Source organism: Schistocerca nitens, chromosome 5, assembly GCF_023898315.1.
Source record: "Schistocerca nitens isolate TAMUIC-IGC-003100 chromosome 5, iqSchNite1.1, whole genome shotgun sequence".
Classification (NCBI taxonomy): domain Eukaryota; kingdom Metazoa; phylum Arthropoda; class Insecta; order Orthoptera; family Acrididae; genus Schistocerca; species Schistocerca nitens.
This window is the reverse complement of record NC_064618.1, coordinates 883369886-883396272: the sequence shown is the minus strand read 5'-3', so window position 1 is coordinate 883396272 and position 26387 is coordinate 883369886. Positions and strand designations below refer to the sequence as shown.

General features: G+C 43.3%; 1 protein-coding gene across 1 annotated transcript in view; it reads right to left on the bottom strand.

Moving 5' to 3' along the window:
* The window catches only part of LOC126259188 (sodium/potassium/calcium exchanger 3-like), a 273706-nt gene extending 249352 nt beyond the window's left edge, over window positions 1-24354 (bottom strand). Inside the window, exon 1 of the mRNA XM_049955771.1 lies at window positions 24226-24354. The gene's annotated coding sequence lies outside the window, so the exon portion shown is untranslated. The remainder of the gene's footprint in view (window positions 1-24225) is intronic.
* Between the last annotated feature and the right edge of the window lie 2033 nt (window positions 24355-26387).

The window sequence follows — 26387 nt, the reverse complement described above, 5'->3', positions numbered from 1 at the left end:
ATTGAACAAGATGGTGTTATTGAACAGGTACCGTCAACTTATAACAGCCCGTTACGTGTTGTGGAAAAGAAGGATGGAACGATATGTTTGGTGTTAGATTCAAGACAAATTAACACAATCATAGTTCTATAAACAGATCGTCCCGAGAGACTAGAAGATTTGCTCCAAAAATTTCATAATGTAAAAGTATTCTCATCCCTCGATTTACGAAGTAGCTTTTGGCAAATTGAATTAGCTCCACAAAATTTACTGCAATTACTGCTTTTGTAAGGTTTTATAGGTTTAAAAGACACCCCTTCGGATTGAACATTTCATCCGCAGCTTTTATTCGAGGTCTAGGAAGTATTTTACCTAAAGAGTTACAGGAGCAATTGACATGTTATGTGGATGACATCCTCATAACAGAGTCATCATGGGAGAAACATAACGAAATTTTGGATACTTTACTGAAAACACTTAAAGAACATGGAGTAATGGCAAAGTTGGAAAAATCCAAATTTGGAACACAACACATAAACTTCGTAGGACGTGTCATATCTGCACAGGGAATAAAACCGAACCCAGAAAAATTAGAGGCAATAAGAAATTTTGTAACAATAAAATAGGAAGACACTCAGAGGCTTCCTGGGATTAGTAACATTTTTTAAAAGGTTCATCTATATAGACACTCTAGCTACACCCCGATTATGCAGTTTAACTGGTGAAAACCCTCCATGGATATGGGATGATACTGCAGAACAAGAATTTCAGAAGTTGAAAAAGGCGTTAGCGGAAGCGAAGCGCCGATACTGTCACACCCAGATCTTGTGCAAGATTTTTGTATGGCAACAGACAGCGCCAACACTGGGTTAGGCGTAGTATTACTTCAACACTACTAACAAGATGGACAGATAACGCATAAAACCATTGCATTTGCGAGTCGGGTATTATCAAAAATCGAGAGAAATTATCCCATTACAGAGCTGGAAGCTTTAGCTGTAGTCTGGGGTTTCCGAAAGTTTAGATATTTTCTATTCGGGAGGAAAACTATTGATATAACATCATAAAGCTCTTGAGTTTTTACTCACAGCAAACTTGACACATGGTAGGCTAGCAAGGTGGATTTTAATCTTACAGGAGTGTGATTTCTGTGTAAAACATATCCCAGGACCGGCAAACATCTTAGTAGATTTTCTTTCCCGGTGTCCACATGGTACAACCCCAAGTAACACGAAGTTCGGTGCAGATGAAGACCAAATTGGTATATATTATATAAGAGGAGCTCCTTTTGAAAACTACATAACAACAGCTTTCTCAAACATTTCAAACGAACAGAACAAAGATCCAGAAGTGTTAATGGTCAAACATAAGTGGAAAGACAAGAATTCGGTTGACATTCGTCAGCGTTATTTGCTGAAGAATGATATGCTGTTCTACAGACGAGACCTAAGTACACGTTTATGGACAGTATGTGTTCCTGATGAACCCGTAAACAAGTGTATATGGTACACTCACTTGAGCAATGGGAACTTTGGGGCGAAGAAATGTTTTGTGAAACTTAAAGAGGTCGCACATTTCCCCAACATGGGAAGACGTATTCGGCAAGTACTCAAAAAATGTAAGGATTGCCAACGAGCCAAACACGCTACATTTCAGACTAGACCACCATTATCACCCAAAACACCGAGAAAACTAAAACATCTAGCAGCAACGGATTTGATGGGACCGTTATCAAGGACAAGGAATGGGAACACGTTTATCTTCGTAGTTTTAGAGTTAACATCAAAGTGTGACCCTTTGACCCCTTTGAAAGTGCAACTGGTGTTACGATCAGTAAGGCACTACAACGTGATTTCCTCAAGCAGGTAGGGCATGTAGAAAGGCTGATTTCAGATAATGGGTCCCAATATAGATCTAAACCTTGGTTGGCAACTTTAAAAAGACTACAAAAAGATTACATCTTCATATCCAGGTACAAACCAAGCGCCAATTGTGCAGAAAGAACGATGAAGGATATTGGGTCATGGTGTCATCTGTACTGTAGTTCACGACATTCCACATGGGATGCCAACTTACATCATTTACAGACTATTACTAACGAAATGCCGCACAGTGCTCAGAAATAAAAGACCAGTGGATAGGGTAAGAGAGGTTGTACAGTTCCCCTCGTCCAGAAGACAATTACATTAACAGATAATAAAAATTAGCACTCGAAAACATCGATCAGCTGCAAAAAGGAAGCTCAGAGCAGACAGAGATGCGTCCACACAGGTATTCACTGAGGGACAACTGGTTCTTGTTAGAACTCACTTATTATCTAATAAAGGAAAAGAGGTTTGTCATAAATTTTATCCCGTTTATAAGAGGCCCATGTTAATTAGTAAAGTGATTCATGCAAATGCGATAGAATTGGTGAACCCAAGAATGGGAAAAAATATAGGGCTACATCACGTCAGCCACCTTAAGGCTTATAATGAATGATAATGCTTGCAATCGTCATAAGCCAGTTAGCCATGAAAACAAAAATATAAAAGGGTCACAAAGAATACAAAAAAAAAATGTAGATATGTTTCAGGTAACGGCAAATCTCAAGAGGCAGACAGGACAAGCGTCAAAAAGGTAATTATCAAAAATAAGTACAATAATACTAATCATTTAAATCAATAATGTAGGTTAAAAAAAGAAAACTAATGGCATGATGTACTAACTAACTAATCTATGTATCATAAATCCATGCTCATTCACGAAGTAAAGGATCCATTATAAAATAAAATAACTTAAGGTGTAAATGATAAATTTTGTGTAAAGTACTGAGACACACATATATAAATATTAATTGTATTATTCATGTAATTATTCGATGTAAAATTTATTGTAAATTTAGACAAAGGAACTTGTAAGTAGTGGTAGGTGAAACAGAGAACACACGCAGAGCCACATCACTACAACCATCTGGGGATGGAAGACAAGCTGATGACAGAAGCAGAAAGTCGACGGGAAGCTACGGGTCTGAGTGTGAGAGGTTATAGGATTGCACAACATAGCATTGGCGAAAAACCGGAGTCCGAAGTAAGGAATTTCCTGTCTCATGCTTCACATTAGTGCGGAGAGCGACCCAGGTGTATTTTGAAGAATACTGCCCTACGCCTCACCTCAACAACGAGAGGAGGGGGAAAACCAGCAACAGCTAAGGACACGAGACGCACCCCTGCGAGGAAAGCGGAACGACCCCATTAGCGGCGGCGACACACAATAGAAGCGACTAACAATAGCAAACCGTCGCAAACAGCTCCGTAGTACAACCGCCTGGAAAAATAAACTCGGAAAATTTCTCTCAAATACCAAATGGAGAAGCTGATCACTGAAAACAGACATATCACTTCTACATCGACATCTATGTAATTACTCTGATATTCACAATAAAGTGCCTGGCAGAGGGTTCAATGAACCACCTTCAAGCTGTCTCTCTACCGTTCCACTCTCGAACGGCACGCGGCAAAAGCGGGCATTTGAATTTTTCTGTGCGAGCCCTGAGTTCTCTTACTTTATCGTGATGATCATTTCTCCCTATGTAGGTGGGTGCCAACAGAATGTTTTCGCAATCGGAGGAGAAAACTGGTGATTGAAATTGCATGAGAAGATCCCGTCGCAACGAAAAACGCCTTTGTTTTAATGGCTGCCACTCCAATTCCCGTACCATGTCTGTGACACTATCTCCCTATTTCGCGATAATACAAAACTGCCCCTCTTTGCACTTTTTCGATGTCATCCGTCAGTCCCACCTGGTGCGGATCCCACACCGCCCAGCAACACTCCAGATCAGGGCGGACAAGCGTGGTGTAAGCAGTCTCTTTAGTAGACCTGTTGCACCTTCTAAGTGTTCTGCCAATGAATTGCACTCCAGATCAGGGCGGACAAGCGTGGTGTAAGCAGTCTCTTTAGTAGACCTGTTGCACCTTCTAAGTGTTCTGCCAATGAATCGCAGTCTTTGGTTTGCTCTACCCACAATATTATCTATGTGATCGTTCCAATTTAGATTATTAGTAATTGCAATCCCTAAGTATTTAGTTGAATTTATAGCCTTCAGATTTGTGTGACTTATCGCCTAATCGAAATTTAGCTGATTTCTTTTTGTACTCATGCGAATAACTTCACACTTTTCCTTATTCAGGGTCAATTGCCACTTTTCGCACCATACAGATATCTTATCTAAATCATTTTGCGAATCGTTTTGATCATCTGATGACTTTACAAGACGGTAAATGACAGCATCATCTGCAAACAATCCAAGACGGCTACTCAGATTGTCTCCTATGTCGTTAATATAGATCAGGAACAATAGAGGGCCTATAACAGTTCCTTGGGGAACGCCGGATATCACTTCTGTTTTACTCGATGACTTTCTGTCTATTACTACGAACTATGACCTTTCTGGACAGGAAATCACGAATCCAGTCGCACAAGTGAGGCGATACTCCGTAGGCACGCAGTTTGGTTAGAAGACGCTTCTGAGGAATGGTGCCGAAAGCCTTCTGAAAAATCTAAAGTTATATATTCAAACTTGACCATATCTCATAACAACATCATTGGTAATCCTATGAATAACTTTCACTGAATAACGTATCCTATCCCTATGCCTGAGAAGTTGCAAATTCCAATAAAGAATACATGAAGATACAGCAAGAAACGAAGAGAAGAAAGGGTCCCAAGATGAGGACAGAAGACAGCAAGATTCCTTTCTAAATCCTATACCTTAAACCAGTATGAGATTTGGCAGAATCCTCAGAAAGTAATATTCAACAAAATCATGGCAGTTATTTAATTCTAACCATCAAACCAACCAAAGGCAGTCAAACCATCAAACAGAGTATGCATAATGGGGACATCAAACATCGAACTGCAGCAATTGTCAAGGGGCTACACTCATCAACCTTGATAGCAAAGGCGCCAATAAATGACGAAGCCATATATGTTATCACATCATGGCATTAAGGCCTTGGACGAGCAGTTTGTCGTCAAAACAATGCAACATGGAATTGACCATGTAATGTCAATCCTGATCGAACACTCAGAACTGTAAATGTCGACAATCTTCAGCAACATTGAGTGGAGTCTATAATTGCCCCCCTTCTTGCAGCGTAGGTCTCTAGAAGAGCGTAGCGTTCCAAAAGGTTGGAAAAGGGCACAGGTCATCCCCGTTCTCAAGAAGGGACATTGAACATATGTGCAGAACTATAGACCTATATCTCTAACGTCGATCAGTTGTAGAATTTTGGAACACGTATTGTGTTCGAGTATAATGACTTTTCTGGAGACTAGAAATCTACTCTGTAGGAATCAGCATGGGTATCGAAAAAGACAATCGTGTGAAACCCAGCTCGCGCTATTCATCCACAAGACTCAGAGGGCCATAGACAAGGGTTCCCAGTTACATGCCATGTTCCTTTACTTCCGCAAGGCGTTTAATACAGTTCCCCACAGACGTTTAATGAACAAAGTAAGAGCATATGGACTATTAGACCAATTGTGTGATTGGATTCAAGAGTTTGTAGATAGCAAAATGCAGCATGTCATTCTCAGTGGAGAGAAGTCTTCCGAAGTAAGAGTGATTTCAGGTGTGCCGCAGGGGAGTGTCGTAGGACCGTTGCTATTCACAATATATACAGGGTTATTACAAATGATTCAAGCGATTTCACAGCTCTACAATAACTTTATGATTTGAGATATTTTCACAATGCTTTGCACACACATACAAAAACTCAAAAAGTTTTTTTAGGCATTCACAAATGTTCAATATGTGCCCCTTTAGTGATTCGGCAGACATCAAGCCGATAATCAAGTTCCTCCCACACTCGGCGCAGCATGTCCCCATCAATGAGTTCGAAAGCATCGTTGATGCGAGCTCGCAGTTCTGGCACGTTTCTTGGTAGAGGAGGTTTAAACACTGAATCTTTCACATAACCCCACAGAAAGAAATCGCATGGGGTTAAGTCGGGAGAGCGTGGAGGCCATGACATGAATTGCTGATCATGATCTCCACCACGACCGATCCATCCGTTTTCCAATCTCCTGTTTAAGAAATGCCGAACATCATGATGGAAGTGCGGTGGAGCACCATCCTGTTGAATGATCAAGTCGGCGCCGTCGGTCTCCAGTTGTGGCATGAGCCAATTTTCCAGCATGTCCAGATACACGTGTCCTGTAACGTTTTTTTCGCCGAAGAAAAAGGGGCCGTAAACTTTCAACCGTGAGATTGCACAAAACACGTTAACTTTTGGTGAATTGCGAATTTGCTGCACGAATGCGTGAGGAGACCAAGAGATGAATACACTAAGCAGATTCAGAAGGATGTAGGCTGCAGTAGGTACTTGGAGATGAAGAAGCTTGCACAGGATAGAGTAGCATGGAGAGCTGCATCAAATCAGTCTCAGGACTGAAGAGCACAACAACAACAACATAAATGACCTTGTGGATAACATCGGAAGTTCACTGAGGCTTTTTGCGGATGATGCTGTAGTATATCGAGAGGTTGTAACAATGAAAAATTGTACTGAAATGCAGGAGGATCTGCAACGAATTGACGCATGATGCAGGGAATGGCAATTGAATCTCAATGTAGACAAGTGTAATGTGCTGCGAATACATAGAAAGAAAGATCCTTTATCATTTAGCTACAGTATAGCAGGTCAGCAACTGGAAGCAGTTAATTCCATAAATTATCTGGGAGTAAGCATTAGGAGTGATTTAAAATGGAACGAGCATATAAAATTAATCGTCGGTAAAGCAGATGCCAGACTGAGATTCACTGGAAGAATCCTAAGGAAATTCATTCCGAAAACAAAGGAAGTAGTACACTTGTTCGCCCACTGCTTGAATACTGCTCACTGGTGTGGGATCCGTACCAGATAGGGTTGATAGGAGAGATAGAGAAGATCCAACGGAGAGCAGCGTGCTTCGTTACAGGTTCATTTAGTAACCGCGAAAGCGTTACGGAGATGATAGATAAACTCCAGTGGAAGACTCTGCAAGAGAGACGCTCAGTAGCTCGGTACGGGCTTTTGTTGAAGTTTCGAGAACATACCTTCACCGAGGAGTCAAGTAGTATATTGCTCCCTCTTATGTATATCTCGCGAAGAGAGCATGAGGATAAAATCAGAGAGATTAGAGCCCACACAGAGGCATACCAACAATCTTTCTTTCCACAAACAGTACGAGACTGTAATAGAAGGGAGAACCGATAGAGGTACTTAAGGTACCCTCCGCCACACACCGTCAGGTGGCTTGCGGAGTACGGATGTAGATGTAGATGTAGATGACTAGTAGCATCAACCACCACTGATCGACAGCAGCATTTGGAAGCAAACCCAGCCCAAATTTGAAAGTGTAAAGTGCATAAAGAAAGAAAGTGAAGTGTGTGACAAAGTCATTGCAATGTTATAAAGAGTGGAAAAGATAATCACTTCAGCAAAGAGTTATGACGCCTGTAAAAATTCAGTCACACCTGTGCCACTGCAAATTTGTACTTTATGTGTTTCATTTGTATTTTGTAATTCAATTTGTAAATTGTTAAAGTGTATTCATAAATGTACCATGTTTTGTGTTTTGTATTTCATGTGTAACTTGTAAACGTCCATACAAACTAAACAAGAATTTGTGTACATTATGGAAACGTGTTTTTAATGATTAATAATGTCACTGAATATAAAGTTTCTCTTTTGCAAAAATATTAATTATTTTACATATATAAATACATGTCTGTTTATGAGGATAAAGTGTAATATTTGTATACTATTTACATGTTGAGAATAGAGATAAGAGAAACAAATGCTTCCTTAACTTAATTGATCTTTCATAATCATCAATATCATGAATGTCTGAGAAATTGTGGAATGCCTGACGTTATTGTAAAATGACAATCTAAAGGGTGGATGAACCATTTTAATAAAAGTTAACCATAAGTACTAGAGAGAAAAATGTAAGATTTGTCAAAGAACTGCTGTAAAGGACTGTAAAGCCATATAATGATAATCTAAATAGAAAATGTCATGTAAAGCAATACATTTCAAATAAAAAACTTAGAATATCCAAAAGACATCATCTAGCATGAGACAGACCAGTAGCTGGACAATGAAAAATTAATTGAGCTTATAATTTTGCATTGCAATGCGAAATGCCTCAACCATTGATCACAGCAACACAAAATTAATTCAGAAGGGACGGCTTGTGTAAGGCAGCCAGATTTTACGGGCCTAACATGAGCGCAGTCCATAGCGACAGTACGACACAGCATGAGATCCTCAGAAAACTATATTACCAACAAAAAGCAATTGCAGTAATCTCATGTACCAGGAGACAGAATAGGCATACTTGTACAGTCGATCTCTCCTATTACTCCAGGCAAGTTACTAATTATGTAGAATTCATCAATAACTGAACAAGCTTCATCACCTTGCGGGAATTTCACATATAGGGGTCTAGCGAAGCAATTGCTCCTGGGACCTTCATTTTAACGACAGATAGTTGATTTAGAAACCCCATTTAGATCTACTACTACCATACAAAAACATCCATTAGCATAGAAGCGCAGAGTTAAAAGCAGCTATCGTATTGGGGATTGAGGTCAATGGTCTTTTTCTAATAGTAGAATACTATAGTCTATTTCCAGGTTGCTGTAGAAAATTCAGTACTACGTGCGTCGACAACCTGCGTCTTATAATGAATTTTATGCCATTCATTGTGTAGAAGTGGCTACTGCTCTCAGAAACTATTCGTTCAGGTCCAGATTTTCTAACAAATATATATACAACAATTTCGCATCAAAATTACCTCCCATCTTCACAGTTAGATGACACAACAACAATCAATTAACTTCATACTAACTCCTGAATATTCCAACTGCAGTGAACCTATCTTGTTTAAACGAATCATCAAATTGTTTGAAGATTCAAAATCGGCACGTCAATTTTGACGCAGGATTTGATGCTCGTAACAGTAAATGGAGGTTGATACACACATACATACATACATTAATCCTTGTCCTGCAGATCATGAATACGACATTTCATAATGATGAGGAACGTGTCATTTTAACATAAGTTTTCTTTACACAAAATAATTAATTTTTTTACAGCTACTATTTCATATCTAAAAATTCATCTATTGAGTATAAGGAGTTATCATTCAGAAATTCTTTTAATTTGCTTTTAAATGTTGGTTGGCTATCTGCCAGACTTTTAATGCTATTTGGCAAATGACCAAAGACTTTTGCGGCGGCATAATTCACCCCTTTCTGTGCCAAAGTGAAATTTAATCCAGAATAGTGAAGATCATCCTTTCTTCTACTGTTGTAGCTATGCAATTCACTGTTATTTTTTAAATTTGGATGGGTTATTAATAACAAAATTCATAAGTGAATATATGTATTGCGAAGGTACTGTGAGTATCCCGAGTTCCTTAAATAAATGTATGCAAGGTGATCTTGGGTGGGCTCTAGCTATTATTCAGATTACACGCTTTTGTGCAGTGAATACTTCCTACTTAATGACGAATTGCCCCAAAATATAATGCCATATGAAGGCAGTGAATGGAAATAGGTATAGTAGGATAATTTACTGGTGTGTTTGTCACCAAAATTTGCAATAACCCTAACAGCGGAAGTAGCTGAACCTAACCGTTTCAGCAGATCATCAATGTGTTTCTTCCAATTCAATCCAATCCAATTTCTCATCAATGCGCGCACCCAGAAATTTTGAATATTCTGCCTTAGCAACAGACTTCTGTCCATGGTCTATGTTTACCAATGGTGTTATGCCATTTGCTGTACAGAACTGTATAATCTGTGTTTTCTCAAAATGCAGTGAGAGTCCATTTGCAGACACCCACTTAATAATTTTCTGAAAGACATTGTTTGCAATTTCGTCAGCTGATTCTTGGTTGCTGGGTGTGATTACTATACTTGTAGCATCAGCAAAAAGAACTAGCTTTGCATTATCATGAATATAGAGTGGCAAGTCATTAATATATGTTCAGAACAATAAGGAAAAGGCAAAAATGGAACCTGACGATCGTCAACGTTTAGACAGTCGTCAAACTCGTAAACGAAGCTGGTGATCCCGGCCAGTAACCTTCCTGACAACTTACGACAGACTAAACGTCGAATAAGGTTACCAGTGTACGGATATGTTTCAGACATGTTTACCAACACAACAACAATAAATCGCGCCAGTCTCGCTAATACAAACAGCGAAATTACAAAACTCCCAGTTCTTTTTGAACACACCTCGTATTTTTGAGCACGGTTCCATCGTAAGTTGATTTTGACAGATTTTACTGTCGTTCGCGTATTAAGAGAGAAAGAACCCACCGTGGTGTTTGTTTGTGGGTCACAGTTCCGCCAAAGACTACATCACCCCTGATTTTCATTGTGTATCAACGTGCGTTTCTGAAAATTTTCGGAAGTTGCTATTGTCCTTTGCGTAATCTACGAGCAAACTCTAGTGAGCCAGCGTACGTGATTTAGTTACGGTACTGTAGCAGATATTCTAACATATTGTGTTAGACTTAGTTTTCCCTTAAACGGGAGTAGCCCTGTGTACTATCTGCATTTATCGTAATTTCAATGAATTTACCTCAATACGTTTTAGGAAGCTGGTAATTATTACCACAGGTTTTTCTGCTGTATTGCTAAAAATTTTGTGTTGTGTATTTGCTTCAGTTGTTATAGGGAATTAGCAACTTTCTAGCTCAACAGATTAAAAAATAATCAGCGGTCTTAGTTTAAAGTTATTTATTCGCTGCGTTGTAACACACTGGACCAGAGAAAATGCAGCCCGCTGTGAACGTCGTCCTCGAACACGGGATGAGTTGGTTAAACTTCGCGAGCAGCTGAAAATCGCCCTGGCTGCTGTCAAACAAGCTCAAGTCGGTGTTTTGGAAGAGCTCCCGAGAGTCGTGTACCTGTGATAACGGTACCAGAGATAACTCAAGTACTATCCTCTCCCGCGGATCCTGTCTCCTCTGCAGAAAGTACAGGATCTGTCATTTTGCTCATCCACCCGACTGCAAGTGGCGTGTGCGTAGAACTAGGCGTCCTGTACGACGTGGATGGGGACCAGGTAGGACTCATGTTGTACAACAGCTTTGACGTGCTGTCTTGCACTGAAACGGAAACTGAGTCACTTGAAGCTGCATGTGGGCGAGACTCGATGAAAGTGATGGGCGTACAATGATAACTGGATCCTTCTGTTGCCCTCCAGACTCATCTCATGATGTAACCGAAAACTTTAGAGAAGACCTTATTTCACTTCTATGTAAGTTCCCACAATCGTGCTGTAATTATCGATGAAGACTTTAATCATCCAACAATTAATTGGGATAATTATTATTTTGTTAGTCATGGCATGTCAAGACATACTGTGAAAGGTTACTGCGTGCCTGCTTTGAAGGTACCTAGAACAGATAGTACAGAACCCCACTCATGATGGAAATATATCACATCTAATGGCAACAAATGTATCTGACCTCTTTGCGGATGTCCGTATTGAAACCGTTATCAGTGACCATATGGCAGTATAGCAACAATGAATGCCAAAACACAAAGGACAACTAAAACAAGCAGGAAGATACATGTTCAGTAAATTAGAGAGAGAAAAATGTGTCATACCTCAATGAGGAACTTGAGACCTTTATCTCAGGACAGGAGCGTATAGAGGTACTGTGGCTCACGTTTGGAAGAACAGTGACCATGCACTGGATATATACGTATGCTGTAGGGTAGTTCATAACGGGAGAGGTCGTCCATGGTATACACTCTCCGTAAAGAAACTCTCAAAGGAACAGACTTGACTGCATAATAGGTATAAAATAAAGCTTAGGACTATAGAGAGATGCTGAACCAAACTTGCTTGTCAGTCAAGACAGCAATGAGTGAAGCTTTCAATGACTACCGCTGCAGAATATTGTCAAATGAGCTTTCATAAAACCCAAAGAAATTCTGGTGCTATATCACGGCTGTTAGTGGCGCCATAGTTAGTGTCCAGTTACTCATGGACGAGAGTGGACTGAAGCTGAGAGAAAACGTTTAACTCTGTTTTCCAATTTTTCATTACAAAGGAAAACCCAGGAGTGTTGTTCAAAAAATGTTCAAATGTGTGTGAAATCTTATGGGACCTAACTGCTAAGGTTATCAGCCCCTAAGCTTACACACTACTTAACCTAAATTATCCTAAGGACAAACACACACGCCCATGCCCGGGGGAGGAGGACTCGAACCTCCGCCGGGACCAGCCGCACAGTCCATGACTGCAGCGCTTCAGACCTCTCGGCTAATCCCGCGCAACTTAATTTCGTACCCCTGGAGAGATGAGTAAAATAGATACTAATGTCTGAGGCGCTGAGAAACAGCTCGAATTTTTAAAACTGATCAGTGCCTCAGGGGCCAGTGCAATCCCTGTGAAATTCTATACCCAGTTCGCAAGTGATACGTAGCGGACTGCAGTATGTTCCCAGAGTCATTATTTAAAGCCGTTTCTTGGCACTTTGTTACCAGACTTTCTCGGGACAGTTTACGTCTGTCTTCAAGAGCCTGCCAGTTCAGTTTGTTCAGTATCTCTGAGACACCCAAGGTACAAGCAAACCTGTGACCATTCAAGCTCCCCTCCTCTGTATACATTCAGTATCCCCTGTTAGTCCTTTCTGGTATGTGTTCCACACACTTGAACAATATTCCAGAATCGGTCGCACTAGTGATTTGTAAGCAATCTCCTTTGTAGACTGACTGCACTTCCTCAATATTCTATCAATAATCCGAAGTCTACCACCTGCTTTGCTCACGACTGAGCCAGTCTGGTCATTCATTTCACATCCATACAAACTGTTACACTCAGGTATTTGTATGAGCTGGCAGATTCAAACAGTGACTCATTGGGATTATAACAATACAATACTACATTTCCTTCGTTTTGTCAAGTGCACAGTTTTACATTTCTGAATGAAATCTTATCAAAATCTGACGAAATATCTGTGCTGCTTCTTTCAGACAGTACTTCATCATAGACAACTGCATCATGTGCAAATTCTACAACAAATCGATGTCAGGGATGTTGGACTGCTGTCCTGCGGACAACTTCTGCCACCCTTCTTGTTGCCAGGTGTGACCCGTCCTTTCTTCCATCTACTGGGCACAGTTTCTTGTTCGAGTGGCCTACGATAGATTTTAGTAAACAGAGGATTATTGATAGAATATTGAGGAAGTGCAGTCAGTCTACAAAAGAGATTGCTTACAAATCACTAGTGCGACCGATTCTAGAATATTGTTCAAGTGTGTGGAACACATACCAGAAAGGACTAACAGGGGATACTGAATGTATACAGAGGAGGGGAGCTTGAATGGTCACAGGTTTGCTTGTACCTTGGGTGTCTCAGAGATACTGAACAAACTGAACTGGCAGGCTCTTGAAGACAGACGTAAACTGTCCCGAGAAAGTCTGGTAGCAAAGTGCCAAGAAACGGCTTTAAATGATGACTCTGGGAACATACTGCAGTCCCCTACGTATCGCTCACATAGGGATCATGAGGATAAGATTACCACAATTACTGCACGCACAGATGCAGTCTGACAAAATTCTTCCCACGTTCCATACGTGAGGAGGAGGAGGATATTGGTAGTTAACGCCCCGTCGACAACGAGGTCATTAGAGACGGAGCACAAGCTCGGATTAGGGAAGGATGGGAAAGGAAATCGGCCGTGCCCTTTCAAAGGAACCATCCCGGCATTTGCCTGGAGTGATCTAGGGAAATCACGGAAAACCTAAATCAGGATGGCCGGACGAGGGATTGAACCGTCGTCCTCCCGAATGCGAGTCCAGTGTGCTGACCACTGCGCCACCTCGCTCGGTTCCATACGTGAATGGAACGGAAAGAAACCCTGATAATCGGTACAATAGGACGCACCCTCTCGCACGCACCTCACGCAGGTTTGCAGAGTATAGACGTGGATGTAAGTGGGTCTTCCGCATGCTGAAAATAAATCGTGTATAATATTATGCAATAAAATCCAGGTTGCTGCTATAGTAGTTTAATGATGTATTAATAGTGATGGATGGATTTCGTCTAGATTACGCTCTTCAGACCATCTGCGAAACCTACATAATATTTTTTTAATTTTATTAAAATGATGGTTAATCGTATTTTTGGATATACAAATTCGGTACTTACGTCCGTATATCACCAGTGGTCGCTGTGTCTCTGTACTGTATTACAACAAGATGTAGGTTGAGGACTCTTACACTGTCACCTGTTTTCTGCTTTTCTTCTGTTGCTCGTCGTCCTTCCTTGTATTGTTTACAATGTGACATTTTATCGTCAGATTTGAAAGACTGTGAGTTGTGTGGCAGTTGCCCAAATATGCTACACTGATCGGCCAGGACATTACGACCATCGACTTGCTGTCGATATAAACCCATCCAGGTGATGGCAGCGCCACCTGGCGAGCAGTGACTACTAGTCAGATACAGCGAGGAGTGACTACTAGTCAGATACACGCACGGTGCACGCAGATAGTGTCAGTGAGCCTGCTGTCAGTGTTTAAAATGGAGGAGGCGCGCGACCTTTCAGAGTCCGACCGAGGGCAGATTGTGATGCAGCAGAGCCTCGGCACGAGCTTTTCGGGAACTGCGCGGTTGGTCGGGTGTCGACGAGTGCTGTGATGAGCGGCTTCAGCACGTGGCGAAACCAGAGGTGAAACCACGAGGCCAGGCGTCGTCGAGTTGGACGGACACCCTTCACTACATATGTCCGACATCGCAGGCTAAGCTGACTGGTAAAACACGACAGGTGGCGAAGTGTTGCGTCACTAACGTCAGACTTTAATGCAGGGCAGAGTACAGGTGTTGCTGAACACACGGCGCTCCGAACACTCCTACCGGCGGGCCTCCGCTGCCGACGGCCCGTGCGTGTGCCAGTGTTGACACCACACGACATCGGCAACTGCGACTGAAGTGGGCACGTGACCACCGGCACACTATGTTGGCGCAGTGACGGAGCCCTGCACGGTCTGACGGATTCTGATAGCTTCTGCACGACGCCGATGGGAGGGCGCGAATCCGTCGTCCTGCAGAGGAACAGCTCCTCGATGCGTGTACTGCGGGGCAGGGACGAGATGGCTGTGGGGAACATTCACGTGGTCAACCGTGGGTCCAGTGGAGCTAACGAAAGGCACCGTGATGGCCAAGGAGTATCGTACACGTTGCAGACGACGGACACACCTTCGTGACGATCATATTTTCCAAGGGCAGTGTCATTTTTCAACAAGGTAATGCGCCATGTCACAAGGCCAGGAGTGAAGTGAGAACGAGTGGATCGAGGAACACAGCGGCGGCGGCGAGTTCCAACTGATGTGCTGACCCCCCCCCTCCCCCCAGACCGATCGAACGCGTCTGGGATGTGACTGAACGTGGCCTCAGAGTTCATCGCCTCCCTTCGCAGAATCTACTGGAATTTTGTGACTTGCGTGTGCAGCAGCTGTGCCAACTCCCTCCAGCGACCTACCGGATCCTCTTTGCTTCCGTGCCGTGACGCGTCGCCGGTGTTATCCGTGCCAAAGGTGGACTTACCAGCTAATAGTCAGGTGGTCATAATGTTCTGGCTGATCACTGCATGTGGCTACAGTTGCTGTGCTGTGTTACTGTTATCATTTCGGGCTGTACATATGATCTTTGTAACCAGTGTGTCTATGGGTAGCTGTTACTGTCTACCCATTATCATTGGTCAGGAATTCAATAAAGTTTTATATGAAATGTTTATAGTTTAAATCCGTTTGTTTATTTAAAATATCATCAGGGCATTGTTTTTGTTCAAATGTGTATGAAATCTTACGGGACTTAACTGCTAAGGTCATCAGTCCCTAAGCTTACACACTACTTAACCGAAATTATCCTAAGGACAAACACACACACACCCATTCCCGAGGGAGGACTCGAACCTCCGCGGGGACCAGCCGCACAGTCCACGGTTGTTTTTGTGTTCAGGTAGATTCCTATCTCTTCAAGTACGTTCATTGTTAAACCCTTAGGTAGTGTGTGTAAAATTTTCATTGCTAACTTTATTCGTTTTCTGTTGTGGTTATCGTTCTTCAAGTGGTTCAAGAAGGTAGATGGATTATTTCCGCTGATTCTCGTGTGCTCTAGATATTTTATTCCGAAGTTGCACCCTGTTCTTATAATGTATTTAAGAAAACATCGGATAAGCTGCCGGCAGTACTGCATACCACGGTTTCTCCAACGAAATTGGGTAGGCCTATTTTTTCTTGTACGCCTGCGCTTGAAATTTTTCTATATTTCAACGTCTACGTCTACATCTATACTCTGCAAACCACTGTGAAGTCCACGGCATATGGCGCGATGATTGTTTGAATGTCTATGTGTGTCTTGCAATTAATATAATCTTATCCTCACCATCCTTATTGGAGCGATGTATAGGGGGCTGTAGTATATTCCTTGGGTCATCACTTAAAGCCTGTTCTTGAAACTTTGTTAGCAGACTTTCTCGAAATAATTTCCGTCTACCTTCAAGAGTCTACCAGCTCAGTACTTTCAGCACCTCTGTGACACAGTCCCGCGGCCGAGACAAACCTGTGACCATTCACGCTGCCCTGCTATGTATACGTTCGACGTCCATTGCTAGTCTTATTTCATACGGGTCCCACACAGTCGGGGAATACTCCAGGACGGGTAGCACGGGTGACTTGTAAGCAATCTACTTAGTACACTGGATTGAGTTTCCCCAATATCCTACCAATAAAGCCTGCCGCCTGCTTTACCCACGACTGAACGTATGTGATCGTTCCGCTTCATGTCCCTGCTGAGTGTCACTCACGTATTTGTATGAATTTACAGAGTCCAGCTGTGACTCACTAATATTATATTCATAGGACACCTTGTAAATGTTTGAACATTTGAAGGGAGCTATCAATCATTGCACCACTTTATAATCTTATCAAGGTCTGACTAAATATTTTTACAGCTTCGTTCAGTCTGCATTTCGTTGTAGATAACTGCATCATCCGCAAAACGTCTGAGATTACTATTAACACTTTGCCGTCCGCACATCTCGTACAAATTTATTCGCTTGACTCCGGAAGCGCTAATTTGTATTACTTGGCTTGTCGCCGGCCGCTTGTCACCTTTCCTTTGATGACAAGTTTCAAACACATCGACTTTTGCACGCTTTAATTCTTCCGGAAATCCTCTATTTAGCAGTATTGCTCTACAAACTCGAATTTTCTTTTCAAGTAACCTTTCTGTAAGTTCTACACTGTTATAATAATTATCCATGTAGAGGTGATGTCACATTCTTAAGACGGTGTCAATAGTTTCATCATTGCTTTTGCCAAAGGCTGTCCAGCGCCGCAATATATCTTGAATGAGGAAATGCATTCCGTACTCGAATCACACAGCATCCGAATGAGTGTGTCATATTTCGTAATTTTCGACGGATTGTAAACTTTAAAATCTAACGGACCACGTCATGGTATCATTCCTTCATCAATCGGGATGTTTTGTCTTGGATTAAACGTTTCTTTAAACTTTTTGGAAATATAATCAATTACATATTCCACTTTGAAAAGCCGGTCGGCATTATCCGGTTTATTGTTGTTGCCGGAAAAATGTAAAAATGATAATATTTGTCTGAATTGGTTGCGAAATATCGGTGTGTCTATCAACGGATTCGTTGACCAATAATCATCGATCCTTGCTTCTTTTTTTTTTTTTTACAAGGATAGCAAACCCAACCACTTTCTAAGTACGGGTCCCGTAACGTCGACAAATTTCGAATTTTTTTCCCATTTCCTTCTATTCCAATTTTGACTGTAGTACGTGTTCGTTTCGTTGCTAATATATTCAAATAGATCGTTCCCAATATATAATTCTACGATATCCTTGACGCTCTGTGTATCTTTTGGAAATATGTTTGGACCCGGAGATCCTTCAAATTTATTATTGGCCCTTGGTAAATCAAAGTCTGACCACTGTGAACTGTCTTCTTCGTCTGATTCATCCGAACCGTAGCGTTCGCCGAATTCTTCTTGGACGTATTTCAATACCTTCCTATGAGTCTGCTTCACTTTCATTTTTTTGATATCCAGTGTCTTCTTCCCAATCGACCAAGTTGTCCGGAACGTCAGATAAGACGTCCGCTCATACATCGTAAATAATCGTATCGTCTCTTTCGTCTGTCATGATGAAAGAGCACCAGTACTTATACAAACAAAAAACTTGTTGACGTTTGTAACTTATTGTTACCTAAACAAAACACCAACAGAATGCAAAAGATACTAAAGTGTTGTCGCCGGCCACTGAGCGATACTATGCACACGACACCACTGTGTTGTCGCCGGCCACTGAGCAATACTATGCACACGACACCACTGTGGTGTCGCCGGCCACTGAGCAATACTATGCACATGACACCACTGTGGTGTCGCCGGCCACTGAGCAATACTATGCACACGACACCACTGTGGTGTCGCCGGCCACTGAGCAATACTATGCACACGACACCACTGTGGTGTCACTGGCCACTGAGCAATACTATGCACACAACACTCTGGTGTCGCCGGCCACTGAGCAATACTATGCACACGACACCACTGTGGTGTCGCCGGCCACTGAGCAATACTATGCACACGACACCACTGTGGTGTCGCCGGCCACTGAGCAATACTATGCACACGACACCACTGTGGTGTCACTGGCCACTGAGCAATACTATGCACACAACACTCTGGTGTCGCCGGCCACTGAGCAATACTATGCACACGACACCACTGTGTTGTCGCCGGCCACTGAGCAATACTATGCACACGACACCACTGTGGTGTCGCCGGCCACTGAGCAATACTATGCACACGACACCACTGTGTTGTCGCCGGCCACTGAGCAATACTATGCACACGACACCACTGTGGTGTCGCCGGCCACTGAGCAATACTATGCACACGACACCACTGTGTTGTCGCCGGCCACTGAGCAATACTATGCACACGACACCACTGTGGTGTCGCTGGCCACTGAGCAATACTATGCACACGACACCACTGTGGTGTCACTGGCCACTGAGCAATACTATGCACACAACACTCTGGTGTCGCCGGCCACTGAGCAATACTATGCACACGACACCACTGTGGTGCCACTGGCCGTTGACCGCTATTTTGCGCACAACACTACAGTGGTGTCGCTGGACGACTGAGTGTTAATATTGTGTGTAAGGTCATTAATGTACATCATGAACAGCAATTGTCCCAATACACTTCCCTGTGGCACACCCTAAGTAACTTCTACATCTGACGACGTGCCTCCATCCAAGACAACATGCTGCGTCCCCTACCAAAAAGTCCTTCATCCAGCAACAGATACCACTTGGTACTCCATAAGATCGTACTTTTGTCATCAAGCGTAGATGTGATACTGAGTCAAATGCTTTTCGGAAATCAAGAAATTCTACATCTGCCTCATTGCCTTGATCCAAACCTTTCAGTATATTATGTGAGAAAAATGCGAGTTTGGTTTCTCGTGCACAGTGTTTTCGGAATCCATGCTAGTTGGAATTGAGGAGGTCATTCTGTTCGAGATACCTCATTACGTTTGAGCTCAGAATATGTTCTAAGATTTTACAAGAAATCAATGTCAAGGATATTGGACTGCTGTTTTGAGGATCACTTCTACTATTATTCTTGTTGGCAGGTGTGACCCGTGCTTTCTTCCAATTACTGGGCACAGTTTTTTGTTCGAGTGGCTTACGATAGATTATAGTTAACAGAGGGGCTAACTCAGCTGCGAATTGGATATAGAATCTGACAGGGATTCCTCTGGGCGCTGAGGCATTCATCAATTTTAAAGATCCCAGCTTTTCTCAACGTCACAGACACTAATATCTATTTTACTCATCTTTTCAGGGGTACGAAATTAAGTTGCGGCAACACTCCTGGGTTTTCCTTTGTAATGGAAAATTGGAAAACAGGGTTAAGCGCGTCCTCTCAGCTTCAGTCCAGTCTCGTCCATGAGTAACTGGACACTAACACTGGTGCCACTAACGGCCGTTACATACGACCACAATTTCTTATGGTTTTATGAAAGCTCATTTGACAATATTATGCTGCGGTAGTCATTGAAAGCTTCACACATTGCTGTCTTGACTGACAAGCAAGTTTGGTTCAGCATCTCTCTATAGTCCTAAGCTTTATTTTATACCTATTATGCAGTCAAGTCTGTTCCTTTGAGAGTTTCTTTACGGAGACTGTACACCATGGACGACCTCTCCCGTTATGAACTACCCTACAGCATACGTATATATCCAGTGCATGGTCACTGTTCTTCCAAACGTGAGCCACAGTACCTCTATATGCTCCTGTCCTGAGATAAAGGTCTCAAGTTCCTCATTGAGGTATGACACATTTTTCTCTCTCTAATTTACTGAACATGTATCTTCCTGCTGGTTTCAGTTGTCCTTTGTGTTTTGGCATTCATTGTTGCTATACTGCCTTATGGTCGCTGATACCGGTTTCAGTGTGGACATCCTGGAAAAGGTCAGATATATTTGTTGCTATTAGACGTAATATATTTCCATCATGAGTGGGGTTCTGTACTATCTGTTCTAGGTAGCTTTCAGAGCAGGCACGCAGTAACTTTTCACAGTATGTCTTGACATGCCATCATTAACAAAACTATAATCACACATCACAGTGGAGCGACGCAGGATGGGACACGAGAGGTGCCGACGCCTGCACTACCCTAAAAACCAGCTGTGGCAAAACACGCTTTAGAAAATTGACACTTAATTCAGATCGACGAAACATTTGTCATTATGAGGACGGAGAGATTTTGGGATAATGGCATAAAAGAAGCGGTAGAAATTAAAACGTCTGAACACCATCAACAAGGACGGCGGTTCGCGGCTCAGCACGCCCTGGTAACCACTCGGCCGTCGCGAGGTTGGAGCGGGCGCGGAAGAGCGCCTCAGTGACGTCACGGCCAGTGGCGCGCGCGGCGGTCACTCACGTAACCACCTCTGATACTGGACGAGGGGGGCGCGGCCGAGAGGCTGCGGGGTTGCAGCTGCCTGACGCCGCTGGAAGCCCGACAAGATTTTACTCTCGTAATACTTTTTTGCTGAACTGTAAATATTGTTCTATTCATAGTGTCTGATTAAATCAAAATGTGATTAGCAATTTGTGCCGTATTTTCGTTGTCATAATTCATGCAGTTTTGGTTTCTGTTGTGTGAAATCCTAAATTTGAATTTGGTAAAATGGAGAATAAGGCAAGGAAGATACACACATCAAAAAAAGTTTTTGCATCACCCCGGGTCCCAGAACTCCTGAAGATAGACGTTGACTGTGGATATTGTATCACAGACCCAGTCCCGTTGACTGTTCAGAGAGGTCACTAAACTCGTCCAAAGATGTAAACGACCATGCATGAGCAGCGCCTATTAGACGGAGGGGGTCCGACCGCTAGGCATGGTTGAACTACAGACAGGCGGTTCGATCGCTTCCGCATTGTCACTTTGTGCCAGAAAGGGCTCTCAAAAGCGAAGTGTCCAGGCATCTCAGAGTGTACCAAAGCGATATTGTTCAGACATGGAGGAGATACAGAGAGACAGGAACTGTTGATAACATGCCTAGCTCAGGCCACCCAAGGGCTCCTACTGCAGTGGATGACCCCTACCTACGGATTATGGCTCGGAGAAACCCTGACAGCAACGCCACCATGTTGAATAATGCTTTTCGTGCAGCCACAGGACGTCGTGTTACGACTCAAACTGTGCGCAACAGGCTGCATGATGCGCAACTTCACTCCCGACGTCCGTGGCGAGGTCCATCTTTGCAACCACGAGACCACGCAGCGCGGTACAGATGGGCACAAGAAAATGTGTTTGTAGACAACCCGGTAATGCTGAACGCCTTAGACACACTGTCCAGCGAGTGCAGCAAGGTGAAGATTCCCTGCTGTTTTGGGGTGGCATTATGTGGGGCCGACGTACGCCGCTGGCGGTCATGGAAGGCGCCGTAACGGCTGTACGACTCGTAAATGACATCCTTCTTCATGGACGACAATTTGCGCCCCCATCGTGCACAACTCGTGATTGACTTCCTTCAGAATAACGACATCGCTCAACCAGAGTGGCCAGGATGTTCTCCAGACATGAACCCCATCGAGCACGCCTGGGATAGATTGAAAAGGGCTGTTTACGGACGACGTGACCCAGCAACCACTCTGAGGGATCTACGCCGAATCGGCGTTTAGGAGTGGGACAATCTGGACCAAGAGTGCCTTTTTGAACTGGTGGATAGTATGCCACGAAGAATACAGGCATGCATCAGTGCAAGAGGCCGTGCTACTGGGTATTAGAGGTACCGGTGTGTACAGCAATCTGGACCACCACCTCTGAAGGTCTCGCTGTATGGTGGTGCAACATGCAATGTACGTGACGCAAAACTTTTTTTGATGTGTGTAGTATTGGCCAAGAAATCACAATCACAGTTCAATTGCTCAAGCACGACTGCATAACTTGAATTTCAAATGCAAAATTGCAATCGATAAATAACTACGTAGCAACTCAAGTACCATCACGCGAAATGAAAACTTACGTCTTTAATAAGTTGTATGTCTATAATTAATAACAACTGGACATACGTTATATGAATTTTTTTGAGATTAATCTACACTACCTCCTGAAACACCATGTGTACGTGGTAGAAAATATTATGTAACCGTCCTCATGACCACTCGGGTTGTTTGAAAAGCTATTTGCCAATACGGAAATGACGTACTGACTTGTACAAGTGTAAGTATAATCAAGGAAATTCATTGTTATCCGACGGCTTCTACATCTGCTCGTAGGCGAAAGCGCTAAGCTAATAATGAACTGCCGGCCAGGGTGGCCGAGCGGTTCTAGGCGCTACAGTCTGGAACCGCGGGACCGCTACGGTCGCAGGTTCGAATCCTACCTCGGGCATGGATGTGTGTGATGTCCTTAGGTTAGTTAGGTTTAAGTAGTTGTAAGTTCTAGGGGACTGATGACCGCAGAAGTTAAGTCCCGTAGTGCTCAGAGCCATTAATAATGAACTGTAGCGACAAAGTGGCAGGCTTTGTGACAGACGCAATCTTCGCTTCAGGCGCGAATAAAAAGAAAAGAAAAGAAAGGTAAATTAAAGAAAGTGTATTCAGGTCATTTTCTGCGGCATGTGTGGCCGAAGCTAATGTAAAATTCAACGAATGGATAGGGTAGCGCCAATTTTTTACTTGAGGGTGTAGCTTGTTTGCAAGAATGTATAAGTCAGACAGCACTGTTAGCTAGGGACACGCCGAATGGTTTTGCGCTGTAGGCATGTGTCGTCCTTATCTCCGGAAAGGTGAATGCTCTATTTCCAATGTGGCCGCCCTGATTTAGGTATTCCACGATTTTGTCAAAGCATTTCAGGCAAATGCCGAGATGGTTCGAGCTGTTAAGGCCACATTACCCGTCCCGTACCTGTGAAACTAGACCAATAAGTATGTAAATGCAAGCACGGACGCGTTACGTTTTTTGTTCTTAAGCTGTGAAACCGTGACTTGCCCAGTATCCTTATAAAAGCGATCAACGGACGAATTAAACTACTGGTAACGACAGAGGTAAGGCATACTGCCGTAAACAGTCGGAATGTCGGTTGTTACTTACCCCGATAAAGGACAGTCAGAGCAGCATCCAAAACATCGGGAACTATTTACATCGCGAAGCTGTAATGTAAACAGCAGATTTCTTCTACTCTGATGTATAAGACAGCTGTTTAAGACAACTGCGGTTTAGGAGCATTTTGTTTCCTGGCAACCTCCCCAAAGTCACTTCCACTGTCAGTGGAAACAAATGCGGCAGTCGTCACCTACTGGTAGGTTTGTGGGAATACTGTGACGCAGTTCTGGGCGTGGTGCACGCAGCCGACAGCACAGAACCGACGCCTTACACTGGGGTCCGAATCGATGACGTCACTTGGCTCGTATACACAGGTGGCTCACAGAGAAGGAGCGAAGAAATCGAAAGCTGGACCTTATACGGAACTTGAACGCGCAGCTGCCAGGCGTCAGCTGTAAAAGTAGCGACGGAAAAGCTGAACTAAAGAAGCACACGGAAAGTACCTCCAGAATAGATGGGACGAAGCATCTGTACAATCTAGCATAGGAATTTTACAGAGGAGATAGTGTTTACTCACGGCCTGAGCGCGGTGTGTGCAGAACGTGTGCCGAGATGGAGCTCTGGCCGACTGGCGAGCTCCCACCGCGCACGTAGCCGTCGTCCTTGCCCGCTGCAGCAGGTACAGTCGGTCGCGCGTCACAACACGCCGCAGATCTGCACACGTCGCGCCGTGCGGGAAATCCACGGCGGCGCGGCGTGGCGGAAGTCTGGGCCGCCCGGCGCCCCTAATCCGCACCACCTGCGTTTCTGCGTGTATCCGTGTCAGCGATACGGCGACTAAACAGGCCGACCGACAGACTTTCAGAAGCACTGCAATGGACTTAGCAGAGTGCTCCAAAACAAGGAATGGCTTACATGTGACATCTGCTTAGACATTAACATGATTCTGATGGAGTGTTCGTTGGACAGTGACGCTTCAGTTGTTACGAATGCTCCGTAACTGTTGTGGTCTTCAGTCCGAAGGCTGGTTTAACGCGGCCATCCGTTCTGGTCTGCCCTGTGCAACTCTTTTCATCTCTGCCTACCTACTGTAACCTACAGCTGTCGGAACCCTCTTGCTGTACCAGAGCCTTCGTTTCTTTCTGTACTTTTTGTCTCACATACTTCCCTCCATCACGACATTGGCAGTATCTTAACGATTCAGGATGTATCCTTTCAACCGATGCTTTAGTCAGGATCCGCTATAAATTTCTTTTTCTGCCAGTTTGTTTCAGAGCACCCTCTTTACTCACTCGATATGCCCATTACATCTTCCAGCTTTCTTCTCTAGCACCACGCTTCAAAAGCTGTTATATTTTTCTCTGAACTGTCTATGGCCCACGTTTCAGTTACTTATACTTCTCCTCAGTGTCCTTCACAGCTTGTTCAGTGTTCAGATTCAGCAACATCGGGGCCAGGCCACAGACGTGTCTCTCTCCCTTCTCAACCACTGCTTCCCTTCCGTGTCCTGCTCTTATAACTGCCGCACGGGGTAGCCGCGCGGTCTCGGGTACCTTGCCACGGTTCGCGCGACTCACCCCGCCGGAGGTTCGACTCCTCCCTTGGGCATGGGTGTATGTGTTGTCCTTAGCGTAAGTTAGTTTAAGTAGTGTGTAAGCCTAGGGACCGAGCAGTTTGGTCCCATAGGAACTTACCACAAATTAAAAAAAAAAAAATTCTTATAACTACCATCTGGTTTCTGTACAAGTTGTATGTGACCTTTCGGATCCTGTATTTTTATGCTTGCTGTAGTAAGAATGTCAAAGGCTTTAGTGGAGTCAAACATTGTCAAAAACATTCTGAGCTACAATTTCTATAAACATAGGTACCCCTTTCTGTAATCTCTGTCTAAGATAAGTCGAAGGGTCGGTATTGTCCCACATGTCTTACATTTCTCCAGAATCCTAACTGATCTTCCCCGAGGTCGGTTTCTACCGTGATTTCTATACTTACGTAAACTATTCGTGTTAGTATTTTGGAACCATAACTTGTTAAACTGATAGTTGGGTAATACTGGCACCTCTCAGCACCTGCCTTCTTTGCAACTGAAAGTACTGCATTCTTCTCGCAGTCTGAGAGTGTTTCGCCTATCTCATAATCTCGCACACCAAGCGGTCCTTCGAATGTTATCAGCAGTTCTGACGGAATGTCGTCATTCTAGGGGCCTTGTTTCGAATTAGGTCTGTAAGTCTTGCGTCAAATTCTTTTCGCAGTAACATATCTCCAGTTCATCTTCTACTACTTCATCTTCCATTTCCAAAATCTGGTCTTCCAATTTAAATGGAAAAATAACACATCCACTCGCTTACAAACAATTAATACATTTACCTAGGTTTCGACACCTTTGAGGATGTCTTCATCAGAATGAAAATTTAGTCCTATAAAATAATATATAGATAAACAAGTCTCACAGAAACATTAACCAAGATGAAAAATGCCGTAAGCTAGAAAGGTTACTTACGTAAAGCTACACGACGAGAAGGCAATAGTCAAAGCTTAGAGCAGACTTGCTCAAGTCAGAAATTAAAAACGTTCCAGCCTTTGGTACGCACATCGTGCAATGGACAACATCAGACTGAGCAGGCCAGTGGCTTACATGGCTGCTACGAAAACAAGGCTATCGGGCGCGGAAAGTGGCGTATGTCCATTTGAGATGTTGTAATAGAAATAATTGTGTTAAGCAACAGTTAACTATAAAAA